The sequence below is a fragment of the Pyrus communis genome, chromosome 7 (assembly GCF_963583255.1).
Source record: "Pyrus communis chromosome 7, drPyrComm1.1, whole genome shotgun sequence".
NCBI classification, from domain to species: Eukaryota; Viridiplantae; Streptophyta; class Magnoliopsida; order Rosales; family Rosaceae; genus Pyrus; species Pyrus communis.
In genome coordinates, this window is record NC_084809.1 from 8,433,075 (window position 1) to 8,445,702 (window position 12,628).

General features: G+C 39.3%; 1 pseudogene; it reads left to right on the top strand.

The window, feature by feature from the left end:
* Window positions 1-1,708: 1,708 nt before the first annotated feature.
* Window positions 1,709-11,616, top strand: LOC137740491 (wall-associated receptor kinase-like 1; annotated as a pseudogene).
* Window positions 11,617-12,628: the final 1,012 nt, after the last annotated feature.

Genomic DNA, 12,628 nt, shown 5'->3' on the forward strand with positions numbered 1-12,628 from the left:
ATTCAGAGAACATGTGAGTAGTGTGAAATCCCATCCCCGGATTTCACTGTTTAAAATTACGTATTTTGTATTCTTATTCGTAGTTTTGATGCGTTTGTATTTGTGGCGTACAAATTTTTCGATAAGTAAAATGATGAAAATGCCCTTAATGAACTAAACGGAATTTTCACGGACGTATTTGATTCTTTCATGATTTTCTAGATTTCTTTACATATTTGGATAGTACTTGTCGATACAAACGCGTGAGCACAAACGGATTGTAATTTGAAGTTATAACGAAAGAGTTATTAATGAATGAAATTGAGGGCAAAATGGTCAGTTGACCATAAATCTGGAAGGCTTCAGATTTTGTTGGAGCAGTGCGATGGAGCCACGTGTGTGGTTGTGATGGAAATAAGAGAAGAGAAATGATGTGTGGAATTGCCCAATCAAGAACCAGAGAAAGGAGAAGATGGAGGAACACTGAATCCTTAACCCATTTTCGACCAGAAAGACTTGGCGCCCAACCCGGACAACTTATGTGATTTCCGACTCAGATTTCGGTGTTTTCCCAGTGAATTGATCATCGCCACCACCTGCACTTGACTCCACGACCCTTCCTTTACCAATTCCACCGCAAACCCGATGAGATTTGGCCACCTTTCGTGGTACACAGAACCCTTCGCCGGCGATCCATTGTTTCTGAAATGTTCTCCATCAACCACTACCACCCTCAGGTGTCTCTTGAGCCCAGAAACAAACCCCAAACAAGTTTGGGGGCGACAGAGCTTCAAATTCGACGGATCGAGGTTCACCCATTTTTCTGGGTTTCCGACAATTCGAGGGATTTTCTGGCTACTTCCCAGCCGAACTGGACTTCGGCCCAGGTATGAAAAATGTTTCTCATTTGAGTTGTACATTTTTGCCAAATTTGGCGAATTTTGGAGTTGGTCAAAATTTGTGGTTTCCGTTCACTAGAAACCGCCACCCGCAGCAACACATGTGGTGGCGCGTGGTCAGTGGGTCGACACTACCTTTTTAAGTTAAATTCAATGTCCTGATTTCAGATTTGATATCCGTTTGATGTGGTTCAATACTTTGAACCTATTATTGAATATTACACCACTTGATCATTTTATGTTTTGACGATCCGACCGTTGGATTGTCACTCAACTTTAATACGTTATAGTACATAATATTTGAGGACGTTAAAAACTGACAAGTTGGGAATCTGATGTACGGATCTTCCCAAATTGGATTTCTAAGTTTGTAAAATAAAACATTGACTGCCACTTAATCTTAGTGATTGGCAGAGATCCAACCGATGGATCGTAATGAAACTTTAGTATGTTGTTCTAGAAGAGTAGTGAGACTCTTGGGAAGTTATAGATCAGAAATCTGATCGGCGGATGTTCTGGTTTAGATTTCTAGGGTTGTGGACCCTACTCTCGACCTTGATCGACGGTTGGCTTTTTAGTCAACCAGCCCGAGTTCTTCTAGCATGTTGCTGATCTTAAAGTGTTGTTGAGATTTCATAGAGCTTATTAGGTTCAACATGATGATGTGTCTTCCTCGAATAACATGCACCCGATTTACGTACTAATGACATCACATTATGTTATGCTTGTTTATTTTATGTGATTTGACGTTTGTATTGAACTTGTTGTGGAGTGTGGTTGATTTGTATGTTTGGCCTGATGTGATGAAATGTGAGGGCTAGTAGTGGACCATGAACCCATTGTCATGGGGTTTGTCGCTTCGAGACTTGTTTCACATATCGTATCATTATTTCATTTCTCGTTTTGTTGAGCCATTCTAATTGTGTACCTTGTGCTTTGTTCCATTTCTTGTCTCGTTGAGCTTTTGTATTTTGAGTACTTGTTTCATGTCTTGTTCTTCGAGCGTTACTATATTCCTTGGACTTCCGCTCGGTTCCGTTAAGTGATCTGGAACTGGGTTTCCACTGGGGTTCTGTTGAGTGGTCTGGTTTCATGCTCTGTCTCGATTTCGTTGAGTGGTCCAAAATCCCACGTGATCCGCAATTCCGTTGAGTGGTTCGGAATCGTATCCAGCTTAGATTTCATTGAGTGGTTCGGTCCCAAGCCTGTGAAAGTTTATCTTATATTGCCGACCCCAAGCCCGAATAAAGAAGGAGGTGGACTCTGTCAAGTAGTCAACAACCAAAACTCATTTTTCATGACGAATTCTTATGATCTAGATGTTATAATCTAATCATATGATTTCCAAAAGTTATGAGATTGACTGATGATTCCTCCATTCTATCTTGAACAACTCTGATGAAATTTCTTTCTTTTTTATTTTGGCCGATATTTTAATTTGAATTTTAATTATATTCATTAGGATACTTTAGCCTTTCACTATCAAGTATGACTACTATACCAGATGATGCAGAAACAACATGAATTAGACAATAAAATAAGAAAATCTTGACAATACTTCTATCTGTAATAATACTTTTACGGCCCTCCTAAAAAGAAGAAATCTGCGGTGAAACCAGTGGTTACAGGTACACCTCTGTCCCCTCAGTTGACTTGGAATAACTTTCAGTGGATTCAAAATGAGAAAATTTTGAACAGTTCACTAAAATTCTTAAGAGATTAGCTGAAGAATTGGGTACTTTTTTGTAACATGTATTGATTTATGTAGATATTGGTGCAAGTTTGTGGCTATTAGTCCTTCTTGCTGCTCTATGGTGGTTATATAAGGTAGTGAAGAAAATAAATAACAGTAATTGCCGAGAGAAGTTCTTCAAACAAAACGGTGGCTTATTGCTCGAAGAACAATTGAGTTCCGGTGAAGTCAATGTTGAGAAAATAAAATTACTTGAACCAAATGAGCTAGAGAAGGCCACAAATCATTTTAATCTGAACAGAAAACTTGGCCAGGGAGGCCAAGGTACCGTTTACAAAGGAATGTTGACAGATGGAAAAATTGTTGCAGTAAAAAAGTCCAAGGTGGTTGATGAAGGGAAACTTAGAGGCCTTTCATTAACAAGATTGTCATTCTTTCCCACCTTAACCACGAGAATGTGGTTAAGTTATTCGGGAATTGTTTGAGGATAAAGTTTCCTCTACTGGTGTATGAATTTGTTCCAAACGGTACCCCTTTCGAGTATATCCACAAAGATAATGAAGAGTTTCCGCTTACGTGGGATATGCGCTTAAGAATCGCCACTGAGGTCACTGGAGCCCTTTTCTACCTGCATTCATCAGCTTCCATTCCCATTTATCATTGCTATACTAAGTCCACAAACATATTTTTAGACGACAAGTATAGAGCAAAAGTAGCTGATTTTGGAACTTCAACATTTTTCCATTGATCAAACTCATGTGACCACACAAGTACAAGGCACTTTTGGATACTTGGATCCAGAGTACTTCCAATCAAGCTGGTTCACAGAAAACTCCAATGTTTATAGCTTCGGAGTTGTCCTCGTTGAGCTCCTGACTAGTCAAAATCCTATTTCATTCACAAGATCGGAAGAAGGGAAAAGTCTAGCCACATACTTCATTCTTAGAATTGAAGAAAATCGTTTGTTTGATATCGGTTGATGTTTAAGTTACGAAGGAGGGAAATAAAGGACAGGTTGAGGCAATTGCTTGCCTTGCAAGAAGATGTTTAGACTTGAATGGAAAGAGACGCCCTTCAATGAAAGAAGTTGCAATGGAGCTGGAGGACATTCAAAATGGACAGATTCTGGATTACGTTCGAATTTTCTGTCGTTCAAAAGTTCTTGCTAAAAGTCCATAATCTACTTCGGCCCAAAGCTAAAGGACCACAAATCTGTTTTGATTGAGAAACCTGGTCCACCCCAGCTTTCAACATTTGTGGAAAGCGAGATGACTTTCACAAATCATTTTTAGCCTCTTACGCATTCGTATAATTTAATTATGTTTGACTTGGTGAATCTGGTGGTTAGAAATAAAAGGAATATGTGAGTTCTATGGGTGAAAATCAGTTTCCTTGTGAATGCCCACAATTTTTCTCATCAAGCAAATTCTTTTAATTTTTTTCTGTATTTGTTTAAACTCTAAAGATGATATGTTTTGTACCTGTTTTTAATTTCTACTGTATTTGTTTATTTTTCTATGGTTGTTCTGCTTATTTTATACCTGTTTCTATTGAACAATCTTTGATTTATCAGAATGAAAATTTTGAAGCCATTTTATAAATGAGGTTTCTTATACATATTTTCCTAATTTTATATTGGAGGCAGATTTGTGACAACACTTTTTTACACAAAATTTGACACATTTTGTAGGGTCCACTTCATAATGTATTTCAACGATCCGAAGTTTATATTTTAGAACATCATTCATAGATCATAGTTGTAAAAAATTAGATATCCGAAACTATTAAGACATTCATTTGTAGTGAAGAAAATGGACGAATACAGTTTTACAAGGAAACACTAAATTTAATTCAACAGTCATATTGTTTTGGGTCTGGTTCATTTTGAGTGCACATGATATTTGAAAAAAGACCTAAAAGATGTGTTTGCATCATTGAAATACATTACGGAATGGGTCCTACAAAAACTTGTGCGAAAAATTATGTAAAAAAAGTAATATCACGTATCTGCTCTGTGTGTATGTGCATATATATATATATATAAGCATGATGTTATACAAAAAAATTCAGCATAGATTATAAATGGAAAAGAAAAGAACATAGAGATCCTTCCAAAAACTAGTTGGATTTGTAAAACCCATTCAATATAATAATGGTTTGTGAGACCATAATTCAAATATAATTTCTACAAAAATGCCACGGTCAACATGGCATCTAAGGTTTCAAAGTACACAGGAGTTGTGAAGTGAACGTGCTAAAGTTACGGCCCCCTTTAAACCCCTGATCACAACTACCAATTGCTAAACCCTACCTAATCAGAAAGAAAATGCAGTTTAAAAAAATGGGTGCTGACCTTACCATGTACACGTGCTTACTTAACCCACCTTTGGATAGAAGCATCGTCACACCTTTCCCCCAAAAGTATCATTGTCCATCGAGCTCCAACACAAATTCAATGCAGTATTCAAAATAAATGGATTTGACTTTAGTAACCCCTTTACAAACTCATATAGTGAATTACCCTGTTTCGCAATAGCTGGATTGTTTTAGTAGTTTTGTTTTACTGCGATCCGATTTAAAATTCTTCTCCTTTCTTTTAATGTAGATCAATGTAAATATCTTAATAAAAATAAATAAAAACCTTGGTTCCAAATATAACATTCTTTTTACTAAAAATACCTTATCTTATCATCAATATTGTATCAATTTACTATTAACTCGATGCTATATATCAATATTGTATTTGTTGACTTGTATTAGGATTTCTATAATTGTGAGATTCCTACTACAATTGGTTTCCTAGTTTAGGATGTAATTATTCTTTCCCATATTTATTCTTTCCCATATCTGTATAGGGTTGTATATATACCTTGTTTTGATATGAAATAAAAATATCAATTGAAAAGCATTCTTTCTTCTTGGCACCAGAGCCGGGTTAGAAAAACACTGAACCCTAATAATTTTATTTTTTTTTTCTGCCGTGTACCTGATCCATTGCAACGAGCAACCTTAGGATTGTTGCTGCCCGTGCCCTAACCAATTGCAGCGAGCACCAGATAGGGTGTTGCTGCCCTGTTGATTTGTCCAACGTGTTCTAGGTCCCATCACCGCTGCTGTTTTTTCCTTCTCTGCCTAGTTTGTGTCAGTCAACACCGAAGCAACAGAGAGATGGCTGAAGAAAAGGGGGCTGGTTCACAGATTGTTTCAGCGGCTGCTCCAATTATGGTGCAGTTAGAGAATTCAAGCTTTAATATTGGTATGTTTTTGGATGAAAAGAACTATGATTTATGGGCTCCTCCCATTCAAATTCATATTGCTGGAAGGAAGAAGATGGGATATCTTCGTGGGTCTATCAAGGCACCTAGCGAAGACGATCCTAAATATGATGATTGGTTTTCTGAAGATCAAAAACTTAAGAGTTGGCTTTTGTCTTCAATGAAGGCCGAGATTATGAAACGGTACATTCGGTTGTCTACATCGAATGAGATTTGGGACTCCTTGAAGGCAGCCTACTTTGATGAGAATGACGAGGCTAGAATTTATTCGTTGAATCAGATCGCATCCCGTCTGCGTCAGAATGGCCGACCCTTAGCTACCTATTTTGGGGAGCTCACTGAGATCTTCCAAGAATTGGATCACTTTAATAAAGTATCCATGGAGTGTGAGAATGACATCAAAGTGTTTCAGAAATCCACTGAGAGACAACGGGTCTATGTGTTTCTTGGTGGTCTCGATGATGGGTTTGATCAGGTGCGTGGAGAAGTGTTGCGGAAGGATCCCCCACTTGGCCTGCAGGCTTCTTATGCCTATGTTCGTCGAGAAGCCGATCGAAAGGAAGCAATGAAGGCAGAGGTTGACAATGGGGAGTCTGCTGCCATGGCAGCAAGGGCCTGTGGATCATCTAGTGGGTCGAACCGAGAAGGGGTACAAAACCGGCCTGGATCAACTCGGCAGAGCCAGACAAGCCGGGATCGTCCACAAGGTAAGTGCCCACACTGTGGCCTGACGGGACACTCCAAGAGTCGTTGTTTTGAGCTGATTGGATATCCCGAGAATTGGGATAAGACCCATGATCCTCGGTGCAACAAATCTCGAGCCTCTATTGCCGAAACAAAGAATGATTCGGATCAGATAGCGAACAAGGCATCTGCCATGATAGCTGCGGCAGGAAGTGATGGTAAGGCACTCAGTACTTCTACTTCTGTTATGAATAATACATGGATAATTGATTCCGGAGCTACTGAACATATGACTTGTGATTCTAGACAGGTTCCATCACTAAAAACATCCACACAAACCGAGGTCAATGTTGCTAATGGTAATGCCGTCCCTGTTATTGGGGAAGGCACTGTTTCCCTTTCCGATACCATGAAACTTGACACTGTTCTTGTGGTTCCCTCTCTAAATTATAATTTGTTGTCCGTTGCTCAAATAACCCTTGCCTTACATTGTTTGGTTATTTTTTGGCCCTATTTTTGTGTTTTTAAGGACATCCGGACGCGGAAGACGATTGGTTATGGTATTAGAAGAGGGAAACTTTATTACTTGGAATTGATCACCAGTAGTTCTAGCTTGCTGACTCAAGCTCTCTCCGTCGATGATTCTCAAGGGATTACTAATAAAGTGTCAGATATCTGGATATGGCACCGGCGCCTTGGGCATGCTTCCTTTGGTTATCTGCATAAGTTATTTCCTAGTTTGTTTGTCAAGAATGATGTTTCTCAGTTTAAGTGTGGTGTTTGTGAAATGGCTAAGAGCCATCGAACCTCTTTTCCTCCCAGTTTAAATAAAAGTACCGTTCCTTTTATGATTGTGCATTCTGATGTATAGGGACCGTCAAAAGTAGCCACTCTTGGTGGTGCTCATTGGTTTGTTACTTTTATTGATGATTGTACCCGCATGACTTGGGTTATTTTGTTACAGTCAAAGAGTGAAGTTAGTTCGGCCTTCCAACGGTTTCATAAAATGATTGCTGTACAATACAACAGGAATATCCAGGTTCTTCGCAGTGACAATGGGGGATAATATGTTAATATGGAACTTCGTTCATTCTTAGAGTTGCATGGTATTGTTCATCAGACCACGTGTCTGTATACTCCTCAACAGAATGGGGTTGCAGAAAGGAAAAATCGACACTTGTTGGAAACGGTTCGTGCTTCCCTACTTGCGGCACATCTGCCGCTCAATTATTGGGGAGAGGCACTTACGTCTGCAACTTATCTTATTAATCGCCTTCCATCTCGGACTCTCAACTTCCATACGCCATTTCAGGCTCTCACATCTCAGACTAGCAGCCCCTGACTCCCAATCTTCCCCCACGGATCATCGGATGTGTTGCGTTTGTTCACCTCCATCCACCTCAACGGAAGACTAAACTTGAACCTAGAGCTCTTCATTGTGTTTTTTTTTGGGTATGCTACTACCCAGAAAGGGTATCGTTGTTATCATCCTTTGAGTAAAAAGATGTTTATTACTCAGGATGTGAGTTTTCACGAGAATGACATGTTCTTTGGTTCCTCCCCGTCCTCACTTCAGGGGGAGTACCACAATGATGAAGTTCTGACTCACGATAATAGGGACGTGTTGAGCTTGGAGTACACGGCTTCTGGGAGAAGGCAACAGCCCACGGCATCTGGGGAAGGGCAGCAGCCCGTGCCCGTGACACCTGGAGAAGGGCAGCAGCCCGTGTTTTCTGGGTTTAGTCCTACCGAGCAGCCTACTGAGGAGCAGCCGACAAGTCAGGAAAAGGAGCAGCCCACGGGTCTCACGGGTATTGAGTTGGAAGATGAGATGCAGTCGCCCAATTGCAGTGAAACAGAGCAGCAATTACAGCATGTGTCACGAGATACTACTTCTCATAACCAATCGTCTTCTACACCGGATGCACCTCTACTTCGTCGCATTCCAGAGCGTATTAATAGAGGTATTCCCAAACCCACTTATGAGGCAGATCCTGAGTGTAAACACAAGTATTCCATGAGTGAGCCAAACTCTGATTCCAGAGTGAGATACCCATTAAACCATTATGTGTCTACCTGTCACCTGTCAGAATCAAATAAGTCATTTGTATATCAATTATCTACTGTATCTATTCCTAACAGTGTGCAGGAGGCGTTAGCAGATTCCCGCTGGAAAGATGCAATGAACGAGGAATTGAGATTGTTAAAGAAGAATGCTACCTGGGAAATAACTGACTTGCCAGCCGGAAAGAAAACAGTGGGATGCAAATGGGTTTATACAGTAAAATATAAAGCCGACGGAACGGTAGATCACTTTAAAGCAAGATTGGTGGCAAAGGGGTATACACAGAAATATGGCATTGATTACACTGATACGTTCGCACCAGTGGCAAAGATCAATACAGTTCGTGTTCTACTGTCCTTAGCATCAAATCTGGATTGGCCTTTGCAACAGTTCGACGTAAAAAATGCTTTCCTCCATAGAGATCTGACTGAGGAGATTTACATGGACCTTTCACCAGGGTGCAGTGATTCGGACAAACGGAAACAAAAGGTATGTAGGCTCAAGAAATCACTGTATGGATTAAAGCAGTCTCCTAGAGCCTGGTTTGGAAGATTTACCAAGTCCATGAGGGCATTTGGGTATATACAGAGTAATTGGGATCACACGTTGTTTCTGAAACACCAGAACGGAAAGGTTACGGCTCTAATCGTGTATGTGGATGATATGGTGGTTACTGGTGATGATCCTGTTGAGCAAGCAGCCTTAAAAAGTTATTTGTCCATAGAATTTGAAATGAAAGATCTTGGTCCTTTGAAATATTTTCTTGGGATTGAAGTATCAAGATGCAAGTCCGGGATATTTCTATCACAAAGGAAGTATGTTCTTGACCTGTTGGAATAAACCAGTATGACAGCATGTAAGCCGGTGTCTACTCCGTTGGCCGAAGGAATGAAGTTGGGTATAGATCAGAACCAAGTACCGGTTGATAAAGGGAGGTATCAAAGGTTAGTAGGAAGATTAATGTACTTGGCTCACACTAGGCCTGATCTTGCTCATGCCTTAAGTGTGATTAGTCAATATATGCACAATCCAGGAGAACAACATATGAGTGCAGTTATGAGAATATTGAGTTACTTAAAGGGAAGCCCTGGTAAAGGAATTTTATTTCGGAAAAATGAGCATTTCAGAATTGAGTGCTATACGGATGCTGATTGGGCAGGATCGACGGATGATAGACACTCGACATCTGGGTATTTCACCTTTGTTGGGGGAAATCTAGTAACGTGGAGAAGCAAGAAGCAGAATGTCGTATCAAGGTCAACTGCAGAAGCCGAATTTAGAGGCATGGCACTCGGTATTTGTGAACTCTTGTGGCTTAAGTTTCTGTTGCAAGATGTGGGTGTCAAACAAGGTCTGCCTATGAAGTTATTCTGTGACGATAAAGCTGCACGGGATATTGCTCATAATCCTGTGCAACATGATCGGACCAAGCATGTAGAGGTTGATCGGTTCTTTATTAAAGAGAAGCTAGATAATAAAGTAATTGAGGTTCCTCCCATAGGAACGGACGACCAAGTAGCAGATATTCTCACGAAGGCGGTTTCTAGTAACAAGTTCTCCAGATTTCTAGACAAGTTGGGCATGTGCAACATTTATGGACCAACTTGAGGGGGAGTGTTGACTTGTATTAGGATTCCTATAATTGTGGGATTCCTACTACAATTGGTTTCCTAGTTTAGGATGTAATTATTCTTTCCCATATTTATTCTTTCCCATATCTGTATAGGGTTGTATATATACCTTGTTTTGATATGAAATAAAAATATCAATTGAAAAGCATTCTTTCTTCTGTATTTATATCCTTTCAGTATTAGCGATAAAGTGCATATTAGCGATCGAAAACAAGGCTAGTTTAAGTTGGTGGTTTTGTAAACTAAAGCCAATTTCCCACAAAAAAAAAAAAAAATAATAAAAAAAATAAAAAATAAAAAACTTAAAAAAAATTGAAGAAAAAAAATATAAGAAAATTGAAATGTCCAGTAACCTAATGACACTTTTCCCTTGAAAAGAAAAACCTGATGACATTGGGATCATCTGAGAAGTCGCATCGAATTCAAGCTTGTATTTAGGCAACACTGCCTTGGAATGTGAATATTTGAATTATTTAATTTCGAAAAATCAAATACATTTGACTTAGGTTTATGCATGGTTTGGTGAAACTAACTGACAAAAAAATAGGTCTCTTGCTAAGAAAACACATGTATAAACTGGTAGGCACCAAACAAACATATTGAACGGTAGTTCTACCCTAGTTTCTCCTCTCTCCCTTCCATTTTTTTACAAACTGTAACAGGGCATAAATATACATAATCCCACTACTCCTCCCAGGTAAAACACACACTCTCTCTCTCACAGTGTCATATCAAGTAGTGGTGGCTCAGCCGTCTGAGGTTACCATGGGGTCGCAGGAGGAGTACCTACCGCTACTCATCAGGCTCGATTCACACTCCCAGATACCTAACTTACATCGAAGTTGCAGGAGCTCTTTCCTACTTACATTCAGCAGCTTCTTTTCCCATTTACCACCGCGACATCAAGTCTTCTAACATACTCTTGGATGAAAACTACAGAGCCAAAGTAGCAGACTTTGGGACTTCAAGATCAGTTGCCATTGATCAAACTCACCTTACGACACGAGTACATGGAACATTTGGTTATCTGGACCCAGAGTACTTCCAATCTAGCCAATTTACAGAGAAGAGTGATGTTTATAGCTTTGGAGTGGTCCTTGCGGAGCTCTTGACTGGAGAAAAACCAGTTTCAGTTTTGAGTTCACAAGAAAGCAGAAACCTGGCAACTTACTTCCTTCTTTCTATGGAGGAGAATCATCTATTTGATATTCTTCATGCTCGAGTAATGAAGGAGGCTGGGAAAGACGAGATTATGGCAGTTGATAACCTTGCACAGAGACGCTTGAATTTGAATGGGAAGAAGCGACCTACCATGAAAGAAGTAGCAGCGGAGTTGGAGGCAATTCAATTGTCAGTTAAATTTTCTAATCTGCAACAAAATTTTGCATAAGTTCATTATGTTCGAAGTGAAATAACCGAGCCTTGGGATGTTGTTTCTATATCAACAGCTTCTTGTATGGATAGTGGCACAGGCTCTTCATTGGATGTACAACCACTATTGTCCTTCAAGTCATTGTGAAGAATTATTTCTTCTAATGAAACAATGTGGACTAAAAAAGTTGTCACTCTAGCATTGCAATGTGGTCTAAAATTATTTCTTCTAATGAAACAATGTGTCTATAATTTCAACTTTCCATCCCCTTTCTTATATGAATCTTTCACATTTTAACATCTTTTTTCTTTCGAATGTTTTGAGCTTGATCGTGCAGTAAGGTAGTTTGGAGGTTAATTTAAGGTGTGGCAACTGGAAGTGGATGGCAATCCGTTGTGGCTTATGTCAACCTAGCTTGTTAATATATAATTGTTCCCATCGTATCAGATGTGTTCTTCGCTTCAAAACTAGTATGGGAGTGGCAGTAAGTTCAACCTCTCCTACTCTCTAGGTCGTTACTACATAATATCCGTAAGTTGTTTGTATTCTAAGCATCAAAATGTTTCACCCATGTCTTTGATGGTTGTAATACGCATCACTGGCGAAGACATCCGGTTTTTAGTGCGAAAGCCTTCGGTTTTACACCTTTATTTTCGGTAGTGAGAGGTGTTTTAATTTTGACAAAATTATCAATATATATGTTAGATGTGCATCGAACTTGATTTGATCACATTTTGTCACCAAAAGATTTCGATCACATTCTTTTATAGGTTTTAAAACCCGCTTGAGGAGATCCGCAAATGAAGAAGACTCAAACATATTGCAATTTTTGTATTTAATTTTACAAATGTACAAATCAATTTTTGACGATTTCATCCAGATATCAACCGAGTTGTATATTAATTCTAAAGGATATATATATGTTTACCTCACTAGAAAGCAATTTTTCCAGACAAATCATTGAGCAGATATTTGTAATATTCTGTCTCTGTTTTTGGTTATATATGAAAACATAATTAAACTCCAGGTT